This window comes from Euphorbia lathyris, chromosome 3 (genome assembly GCF_963576675.1).
Source record: "Euphorbia lathyris chromosome 3, ddEupLath1.1, whole genome shotgun sequence".
NCBI classification, from domain to species: Eukaryota; Viridiplantae; Streptophyta; class Magnoliopsida; order Malpighiales; family Euphorbiaceae; genus Euphorbia; species Euphorbia lathyris.
The window spans coordinates 69,122,459-69,133,322 of record NC_088912.1 but is presented as its reverse complement, the minus strand read 5'-3'; the positions used below and the strand labels follow the sequence as shown (position 1 = coordinate 69,133,322).

The window sequence follows — 10,864 nt, the reverse complement described above, 5'->3', positions numbered from 1 at the left end:
ATCATCATATCTACTAAAAAAATCATTGCAACCTAATAATTTTAGAAACTAAAGTGATGGCTAGTATTCCACTAAGATAATTAGCTAAAAGGTTAAATATAATTAATAGAGCTAATTAGTTGAAACACTAATTATATACTTGCATTTTATAAAGATGAATTTTAATTTATTTTGTCTATTTAAAAAATAAGCTTATTATAAAAACAAAATTTGCTAATTAGAATACAAATACGTAGATTGCAACATGATGCATAAGTTCCTTGTAGAGATACTAAAATACAACATTACAGTATAATCAAAAAAAAAAAGCAGGTACAGAAAATTTACAAAATAGGCCATAAAACTTGGTCTGATTATTTGTAAAATTTCCAATGATAGACTCATCTCATTTCAAATCTTGTACCTCCTTCACAAAAATAGCATTTTCCTTCCAAAACTGGTTTTCTATCAATTGTGAAACATGAATCTTCAATTGATTGTTCTCACTCACGAAACTGGAATTCTGTCTACAAATGCGCATTCATTGCTTACAGCTCTTGATTTTGTGTTAACAGTTGAGCTATTTGTGCCTGGAAACCAATGGTATATCCTTCTCCTGGCCAATAGTGGTATATAGCAATTAGCTTTCAGATCTGTAGTTCTTCATAGTGGTAATCCACTATCTCAAAAGTTCCAAAAACAAATTAACATCAATGATATATATAAAAAAAAAGCGAACTTTATATATTTAACATGTGTCAGAGGCTAATGAAAAAATTATCCAAAACCAAATGATCAAGAATGACCAAAAGAAGAAGAAGCTTACCAAAAACCCAAGATCTTCAAAGTAAACTATGGCATGTCATGTTCTTTACCGCAAAAGATATCAACCCAGTCACGGGGATAATGTTGGCCAACAAAAATCATCCAAGTCCATTTGTTGAGAATGTATTTAGAAGTGCCAAAAAGGATAAAGCATCATGAAAAAGGAAAGTGCAACCAAGCTACACAAGCACAATAATTTACAATCAATATCAGAAAGGCTTCATAAGCACCAAATTAAGCACATTCTCTAACAAGTGTCTTACCTGGTTCAAGGAACATAGAAAAAGGGTTCTAACTGTTAAGAAAGCATAAGGGGAACTAAGTAGAATATATGGGATATGAATATTCCTAATTAGATTATGAAAACAGATTAGATAGATATCTAACAAAGGTTGGAAGTTTACACACTGGTATTTAATATATATCGGAAAAACAATATTTCCAGTCCCTGTATATTGATTTTTGTTAACTAAATTTTGACTTTCAACCTTGGACATTGATTTGGTAAAATTTAGCCTGAATTTTGTTTTTTTTTTTGTTAATGTAGCTCTTACCAGCCACACCATTAAGGAGCACATTTTCGTGAATGCCAAGGATGATGATTTCGTCTATTCGGGCTACATTTAATAAAAATCAAATTTCTACTGCTAGCTAACCATAAAGTAAAAATTTGATTTCGTCTGTATGGGCCAAATTTGATTTCGTGAACGCCACTTCTACTGCTTTACTGCTAGCTAACCATAAAGTAAAAAATTTAAATTTTTCAAGGGAAATATTGTTTGCATGGCTTTATTAAACTTACTTGTTTTAAGGTAGCAGAAACTTACTTGTTCTAGAGAATTGCAGTGTTGTGCATCTTTCCTCTGCTCTCTCCTAGGTATGGAACTGCATAAAAGCTTGTATAAACTGATCCCCCAAAAGTTGGTATCCTGCATGAAATATGAATTGAAAGCCAGATTCAAAATTCCAATATCTATAAATAAGTAGTTTAAGCCTTTATCGGATTAAAAAAGCCAGATTCAATTCATTCAGCATCTACAAATTACAACCAATAAAAAAGCATCCCAGACAAAATACACTTTTTTGGAGGTGCATCACAGGAAACAAACAGACAAATTTACTCTAAATGCAAGGACGCCATGCCCGCTGAGGGGCCACATCATTCTTTTTTCATTAAAAAGAAAAAAAGCTTTTTTCTTTTCCATGTATGTGCCTTTTTGCTTTTGGATTTCCTTTTCCTAAATTAAATTTGATCGAATTAGGGCCAATTAAATAAATCAGCCAAGATTATGCATAAAAAAATCAAAGATAGATATCTACCCGGGGCGATTCCCATTAGAAAATAAACAGGTAGCAGAAACGTGATGACTCATAAGCTAAAACAGGTTTGCAGGTTCAGGTGTTAGAAAAAGGTGCCTGAAACCTGATGGCAGATGAGTCCCCCCATGAATAAGCTAGTATGTTAGGATCATTAACATGGGACTTCTCACCTATGAAGAAGCACGGAAACTTTCAGCATCCAACGTTTCAACATTTCCACAAGAAGTGGGAAATGGAAACGTTTCCGGGCACGTTTCTGTAACATTGAAATGCGTTTCTTAAATTTTGAATACTTACCACACATAATTTCTCCAATTAGTAATTTTCTGGAGATTGAAAACGATCTTCCGACTTGAGAAAAAACGCAGGTAAGCTTAATGCTGAACTCTTCCTTCCTTACACTTAATTAAATGAATAAAGACCTTATTCAATTCCATCTTCTTCTTCTGTGCCTATCTGTAGTATTGGACTAACTGGGCACAAGCAGGAATGTAAAAGCATTTCTACTTCTTCCGGCATTCGATAGCAGCTACTTCTGTGGTGCACATCTTTCCCGTTCGTATCGTAAGCCTATGCCCTAGTTTACTATTTAGTGGCACAACTGGAAGCTCTCCGTTTATTTGTTAATCTTCTTCTTAATACTGAAATGAAACAGAGATTTCTTCTTCTTTGAGTTTGGGTACTCCGATTGCTTCTTCTTCTTCTTCGAGTCAGTATCGTCGTTTCTTCTTCAAATTGAGTCTGGTCTGGTTTCTTTTTCTCTGTTTTTTTTATGTGTCTATATGGAGGCTTCTGGAATGTGTTTGGTTGGGCTCTTTATGTTGCTATGAATGTAATTTGTTTTTAGACAAAGATATTCCAGAACCCTCCACTACATAGGTGTAGTACTTTTTGTTCTTTTTTATTTTTTTAGTATAAAAAATTTAACTTTAATGGTCGGGTAACTATTTTAATTATTTTAGTTATTATTATTATAGACTATCTTAATTACAATTAGGGAATTATAAATTTTGCATTTTTGATGTTTTATTAATAATTATTTTATGTATTTATAATTTATTATTATTATTATATTTTTTAATATTTATAAATATGGTCCCATATTTTTAATATTTCAACGTTCTCGTTTCCTATGTTTTTCAAAAATTTTGTTTCCACGTTTCCATCATAGCTTCTCACTCTGTTCTCCTCTTTTGGCTCTCTCATCCTTATTATCTCTTTCTTCAACATCAATTTCACTAACAACTTCTTTTGATTTCAGAAATTTCAGAATAAGATCCAATTAGCAACGAGGTTAAGCCTACTCAGATGGAAATTTCAAATTTTCAATGAAACACAACCACAATGAGAATTAATAATTATCCTTCAGGATGAACCCAATTATCAAAAACCAAAACGCTTGCCCACTCAGATAAGCCAAATTAGTTAACTTGTAAGGAATCCACTCAATTGTAGAAAGTATCTAAAGGACAACCAACTTTCAAAAGGTGATACAGATCGGTTTCGGGACGTGTTAGTTTTAAGCGTAAACTAACAAAGATGTTCTTCTCTAGCTAAACTAGAAAGAGTGAATCCCGGGTTTCATGGACTAAATCCATAGGAAGAAGATGATTAATTTTGTATTGATAAAAGTTAAACATTACAAAGAGAAAGAGATGAATTTATATCATCTCAAAAACCTAATTGCCAAATTACATAAAGGGTAAATTACATAACTAATTAAAATATAAAGATAAGGGTAAATTGGGTTAAATATAAAGGGGTGACATGGATGGTAAATATGGAGTGGCATGGGTTGTAAATAAGGAGAAAGCTGGAGTAAGGGGCAAGTTTCTTAAAATGAAGGTACGCGGAGCGTGCCTAATTCTACGCGGAGCGTAGATTGGCTGCTAAACTCTTCTCCGGATTAGTACTCAATCTACACGGAGCGTGCCTAATTCTACGCGGAGCGTAGATTGGCTGCTGAACACTTCTCCGGATCAGTGCTCAATCTACGCGGGGCGTGTCCAAATCTACGCGGAGCATGTCTGAGCTGATGACTTGTTATGTGGCCCTATTTTGGCCGCTTTACTTGCCTGTTGCTCGTACTTGGTTCTTCCTCCGACTTCTCTCGTTCGGACCCGATCCTCCAAGGAAGATGCTCCGCATCATACACTATCTCTTAAAAAAATAACTTGACCCCAAGTTACTTGCTACCTATTGATGAAATGTGTCGTTTGGAGCGGACCCAAGCTCTCAAATCGAAACAAGGTGTTGTTCGAAATGAATTCAAGAAGTCTACTCCATCTATTGCCGGATTCTCCTTCTCCTTGAGCCGTTCCCCAAATCTCAACTAGTGCCTCACCCCGGGCTTCATCCTCATGATACTAGCTTTAGTCTTCGACCGACATCAAATGGAATATCTCCACGAAGTTGGTCAAACCAATCCGTCACAATGTCTTGGAGGCTCCTCTCCTTCTCAACCTCATCCTCTTCCTTAGATTTAGCTTTATTAAGAGAAAGGTTAGGTAAATCATCCACGAAACCCAAGTCATTGCGAACCAATGTTTCTTCGGTGCGACCAAGGCACCCATTCTCACTCAACTTCCAATTTGGACAAGCCCTCAAGGTGATCTTCCTCTTCTCACTAGGCATTAGCACCCTTGTCACTAGGTATACATTATGCTCATAGCCCGCATCCTCACCATCATAGATCTCCTCAGTTTGGCTCCACCCATCATCCTTTAACTCATCATCACGATAAAACCTTTCCTCCTCATCTCCATAAGGAGCCTCCTATTGATCCACACTCAACGTGTCGAAGCTCACCTTCATCATAGTAAACCCCATCTTCGTCTTCTTCATAAGGGGCCCCATACCGGTTCCACTCAACATTTCGACGTTCATCCTCCTCAATTCCCTTCTCTATCTCATCTTCTTCATGATCATATGCAATTTCGCTTTCCTCTTCGTCCTTAATTCGTTCTCTCCCATGACCTGTCGTTTCCATTGGATTCTCTCCATAGTTCAAGCCGGCTAAACCTTTTGATAAGTTACCCGACTTGAAAGACACACTACACCCCAACATGGTAGAACCACCAACATCTCTCTCATCTCCATAGTCATCAACCTCCACACAACAAGTGGTTTCTTCATCCTCCACAAAGAGACTTTCAAGTCCCAAGCCATTCTTCCAGTCCTCAAGAATAATACCCCCACTTTCCTCAATCATACACATAAGGTTATGCTTAAGGGGTATTTCATCAAACACATGGGGAGCATCACTTGCTATATGGTCTTCCCCAACATCCTCACTTACAAGCACTCTTTCCTCCTCATCCACATATGAACTCACATTCTCATTCATAATATCATTATCAATAGACCCACGATGAGAATCTAATTCACAAATAATTTCACCAACATCCAACCCCCCACTAGAAATAAATATATCCATAACTTCCATATGAGAATTTGCAAGTGTTGGATTTACCTATTCCTTGTATAATGGAGGAAAGATTTGGGATGAACCTTGAGGAGACAACATGGAGGTTTCTTCATCCTTTTTCCATTGGGCCCGACGTTGTCGCCTACGTTTGTTTCGGTTGCCTCTTTGTAGCCTTTCTAGCCTTTCTTGCTCCAAGTTCTCTATAGTCTTCCTCCTCATCTCGACAAGCTCAACATCCATCTCCCTTGCTTCGGCTTAGAGTACTTCAAGGCTCTTGGCGGCATACTCTCTAATGGCTTGTACAAAACTCGGTTGAATCATCGTCGAAAGAAGTCTCCATTAGGATAACGATCGACTCTGATACCAACTGATACAGATCGGTTTCGGGATGTGTTAGTTTTAATCGTAAACTAACAAAGATGTTATTCTCTAGCTAAACTAGAAGGAGTGAATCCCGGGTTTCATGGACTAAATCCATAGGAAATAAGAATTCCCCATTGTTGAAGGTAAAAACCTTAACAAAGCTTCAATGAAGAAGATGATTAATTTTGTATTGATAAAAGTTAAACATTACAAAGAGAAAGAGATGAATTTATATCATCTCAAAAACCTAATTGCCAAATTACATAAAGGGTAAATTACATAACTAATCAAAAACATCTAATCAAGTGTATTGGACACTTATAATCTATCAATCTAAAAGATTAGGAAAAAAAAACTTAACTTCTTGATAATAATAATAATAGAATCAATGACTAAAAATGAGAGAGAAACTTAAAATGGTAATCATGACCAAACACGATTTATAATTGAAATAAATTTTATTGTAAGTATAATGTTTTAATACCTCTTTAATTATTTTCTTCAATATGTCTTCAACTTTAATGAACAACTATTGTGTGAAACTCTATATCTATTCGTACAAAAATGCATAAAAAAAATTCAATTCAGTATGAGTTAGATAAACTCAAATTAAAGAAAATTCAATGGACTTCACTAGGTTTTGAATTTGGAAAATTGATTTATCTCCAATTAAACCTAACAATCGAGTTCATATAAAGCCGAAATCCAAATTTTAGTTAGAGTTAACAATCCAAACGATTACACCCATCAACTTATACTAAAAAAGAATGAAAATATACAAAATCTTTATTTTAGTCATTTTGAAAAAAAAACATAGATAAGGTAGCGAGAGGTGTGGGACAACACAAATGAGAACAAAATAACTACTACATATTAAAAAAAAATCGAATAATTACCTTGGAAAACATAAGGATTTCTTGTAATTTTTTACACTTTTGCTCTTCCCGGTTTCAGTTGGCCATGCCTTTTCTATTTCCATTATACCCAGAAACTTATACTAAAAAAGAATGAAAATATACATTTTGAAGAAAAAAACATAGATAAGGTAGCGAGAGGTGTGGGACAACACAACTGAGAACAAAATAACTACTACATATTTAAAAAATCGAATAATTACCTTGGGAAACATAACGATTTCTTGTAATTTTTTACACTTTTGCTTTTCCCGGTTTCAGTTGGCCATGCCTTTTCTATTTCCATCAAATTTCTTCAATTGGAGATATCAAAGTCTAAATTCTGACAATTCTTGAAGAAAATGTTATTAATACAGTTTATCAATGGAAATCGCTCCTAAATAAATCTGAATCTCTTAATGAAGTAAGAACAAAATTATAAGACTATATTATTTGAAGTAAGAACAAAATTATAAGATTAAGAACAAAACTAACACATAATAAAAAAAATTAAAGGTCGATGAGGACTCTGATTTTCAGTGGTAAATGAATATAATGATGGAATGCTATCTATCATACTTTATATATAAGTTTATTCGTGACTTTTGGATTTCTTTCGCTTTGTATTTTTCATCTTCCTGTAACTCTTACTTTCTTTTATTACTTTAATTGATCGGTTATTTATTGATTGACAATAAATAATATGTTAATGTAGTACTAATTATACAGAGAAAATTAAAACTCAATAACTCATTTATTCTCTTTTCTCCTACGGTGCCAACTAAGCCAAAAAGCCTCTAAAATAATTTTTACAAATTCTCTCTGCTTCCGCTATTATATATAGTATAGATATCATTATTTCCAAATTAAAATAAAGAAGGATTTGTATAGTGTTTGGTTCTTGTGCAGCCTGCTCCTCAATTGGAGTATCCATCATTGTACTTGTGTTGTGAGATTTTGGATCTGTGACACAACAAAGCACAATATTATCAATAAAAAACAAAATAATTTAATAATACCAATATTACTTTGTGCATTCCCTCGCAATTCAAGTATAGCAGAAGACAATTTCTGAATTGTATTACTCTTCGATCCTTCATTAAGCTCGCTAAACTGAGCAAAGTGTCCAGGTGCCCCACTAGCCGTCGGAACCACTTTGATCCTTGGTAGTTTCGGCCTTTCTGTCTCAAAAAAAAATATCGGGGTGTTGAATTAGTCTCCCCAAAAATAGTTCATTAAGTGTTAGGCTTGTTCAAAATTAAAAATTGCAGTATTTTAGTCTTATTAGGTACTTACTAAATCCAAATATTTTTTTTACCGGTTAGGCTCTTCTTAAATCCAAATTATTAAATTTTTTTTGAGCTGGTAGACCCTCTTAAATCAAAATTTGAGAAAACTACAGAAGAAAATAAGAAAATGATGCAAGCAATTTATTCAATCTGTCAATGTTGTGCACACTTGAAAGATACATATTTATAGCCTTTTTATAGGCTTATAATGCAACAATAAACGAGATTTTTAAGGAATCAATAAAATCTTCATTGTTAGACAAACGTAATTCTGTCTTAAGAATGTTAGACAAACGATTACGTCTGTCTTAAAAATGTTAGATGTGATTAACCAAAAAAACAAAACGAACACAGAAAAATATTTTTTTATTGATAGTAGAGACTGTGCAAGGCTAGCCCAAAGACACCCCAGCTTGGTTGGCACCCCTAAGAAACCAACCTTGACAGCCCCGAAAGAACCAAAAAAGGAAAAATACAATCAGCGAGAAGTAAAAGAAAAAGAAAATCGAAAATTTACAGCGTTACAGATGTCAGAAAGAATAAAAGAATGACAAAAACTTGGGGCCGAATGCCACCAAAGGATATTCTGTGCGTAAACCCCGCTCCTTGCCAGTGCGTCTGCCGCTCGATTCCCCTCCCTATAAATATGAGTAATGATCAAATCCATCTGTGAACATTGGTGAAGGCATTTTAACCAAAGCTGACGAATTTGCCATGGCACATCCTCGGAACGCGACCTTAGAAGTTGGACAACACTAGCCGAGTCTGATTCTATCCACAAATTGAGCCAACCACGTTCCCACGCGATGTCAACCGCAAAAATAACCGCGTGCAATTCAGCGGCTTGCGCTGTGGCGGAAGCGATAGGGAACGCGAAGCTTCCTCTTACGAAGCCTCTCGAGGAGCGGAAAATCCCGCCAGCGCCAGCCATTCCCGGAGAGCCCAAAGCGGAGCCTTCCGTGTTTACCTTTAACCAGTTGGCGAGAGGAGAAATCCATATAACACAAATCAAGTTTGGAGCTGGATGCGGTTGGGGATCAATTCCCAGGTTCTGCAGAATTTTGTAGTCATATGGGCTATAGTAGTGACCCCTGTTTGCTCGTTGACATTCCATGAGGTTGATCTTGAACTTGGAGATCATGGTTTGGATTGAAGGGAGCACTATCTCAAAAATAGCCTGATTTCTAGAGTGCCAGATATGCCAAATTCCGTGGATGACTGCACACCTCCAAATAGCACGGACCTGTTTACCAAATCTGAAATTCATTAGTCTTGTGAAAAAATCTGGAAAGCTACCTGTGTAGTCAATGATGATACCAAACAGTGAACTAAGGTGTAGCCAAAAGGCCCTCACAAAGGAGCATCCCATGAACAGGTGAGCCGTCGTCTCTTGAGAGTTTTGACAGTGGACGCATATAGAAGCAAGCTGTATGCCACGGTTTTGCAGAATGTCCTGTGTGGGGAGGCTCTGATGCATTAGCTTCCAACACATAATAGATCTGGATGGAGGAATGTCGGTACTCCAAATAAAACGACGCCAGGGAGGCTCAGGCCCGTCTGTAACCAGATGGTCATAGCATTGTTTAACACAGTAACGCCCATGCTTCCCAGGCTCCCAGATGCAGTAGTCACTGTCATTCCATCCCCTAGAGATTTCCGAAATGCGCTCCTGAACCTCCCTTGGAAAAAGGTGCAAATTTACCCAATGGTTGTTCTGAAGGAATAGCTTAACACATTCGTATTTAGCCCGCAGCAGCGCACTTGACAGTCCAAGCTGCTCTCCCACCGATGGACGAATCCAAAGGCTCGACCAAAAATTCAATTTCGAGTTCTTCCCAATCCACCATAAGCTTTGAGAACGGATTGTCTTATAAACCGCTTTGCAGGAAGACCAGACAGATGAGGGATTGATATACTGACGCGTCAGTCCAGAGATAGTTACGAATCTCGAGTGTAACAGATTAATGATGAAAGAATCACCTTGCACCAAATCCCAACCGATTTTACCAAGAAGAGCCGTGTTGAAATGAGTTAGGTTTTTTATACCTAGCCCTCCAGAAGCAATGCTACGGCAACAGACGCGCCATGGAACTGTCACCAACTTACGTATATCAGAACAGCCCGTCCAGAGGAAGTTTCTAAGCCGCGTATTTATAAGCTTCAACAGACTGCGAGGCCATTTATCGACCGTTAGGGCATGCACCATTGCCCCGGTGAAAGCTGATTTAATCAGTGTTGCTCTACCTGCAAAAGAGAGAGATGTTCCCTTCCAATTACTGAACTGAGCCAAGAAACGGTCGGTCAGCCCCGTAAGATGCCTCCTCATAGGCGCTCCGGTAAACAAAGGTACGCCCAAATATGAGAAGGCCGGTTCAGCTTGTCGAATATCCAGGATGCCCGCAAGACGATTTCGTCTGTGAACAGTGACCTCCGTACTGAAGAAAATTGAAGATTTTGCCCAGCTCACCTGCTGCCCAGAAATATTATGATAAAGCTGAAATACATCTTTGATTCCTTCATATTACTGATCGACGCTTTGCCAAAAAGTAACATGTACACTAGGGGAACTCCCTTCCCATCCCACAGAAAAATATATAAACAGTAAAACTGGAAATTAAAAGGAAAGAGTTAGACAAATCTGAGGCCTGTATTAGTAGTTTCCTTAAGACAGATGTCGTCGCTATTGACGATCGTCTCCCATGATACAACAGATTACGCAAGCGAACTCAAACCGTGTGTAGCCTAGTTATCACCGGAGTATGAAAACA

General features: G+C 36.8%; 1 long non-coding RNA gene across 1 annotated transcript; it reads right to left on the bottom strand.

Moving 5' to 3' along the window:
- Positions 1-345: 345 nt before the first annotated feature.
- On the bottom strand, positions 346-1,754 carry LOC136222138 (uncharacterized). Its single transcript, XR_010685513.1, has 3 exons — positions 1,632-1,754; positions 806-983; positions 346-595 (listed from the first exon to the last, which is right to left on the bottom strand). It is a non-coding gene; the product is annotated as an uncharacterized lncRNA (long non-coding RNA).
- Positions 1,755-10,864: the final 9,110 nt, after the last annotated feature.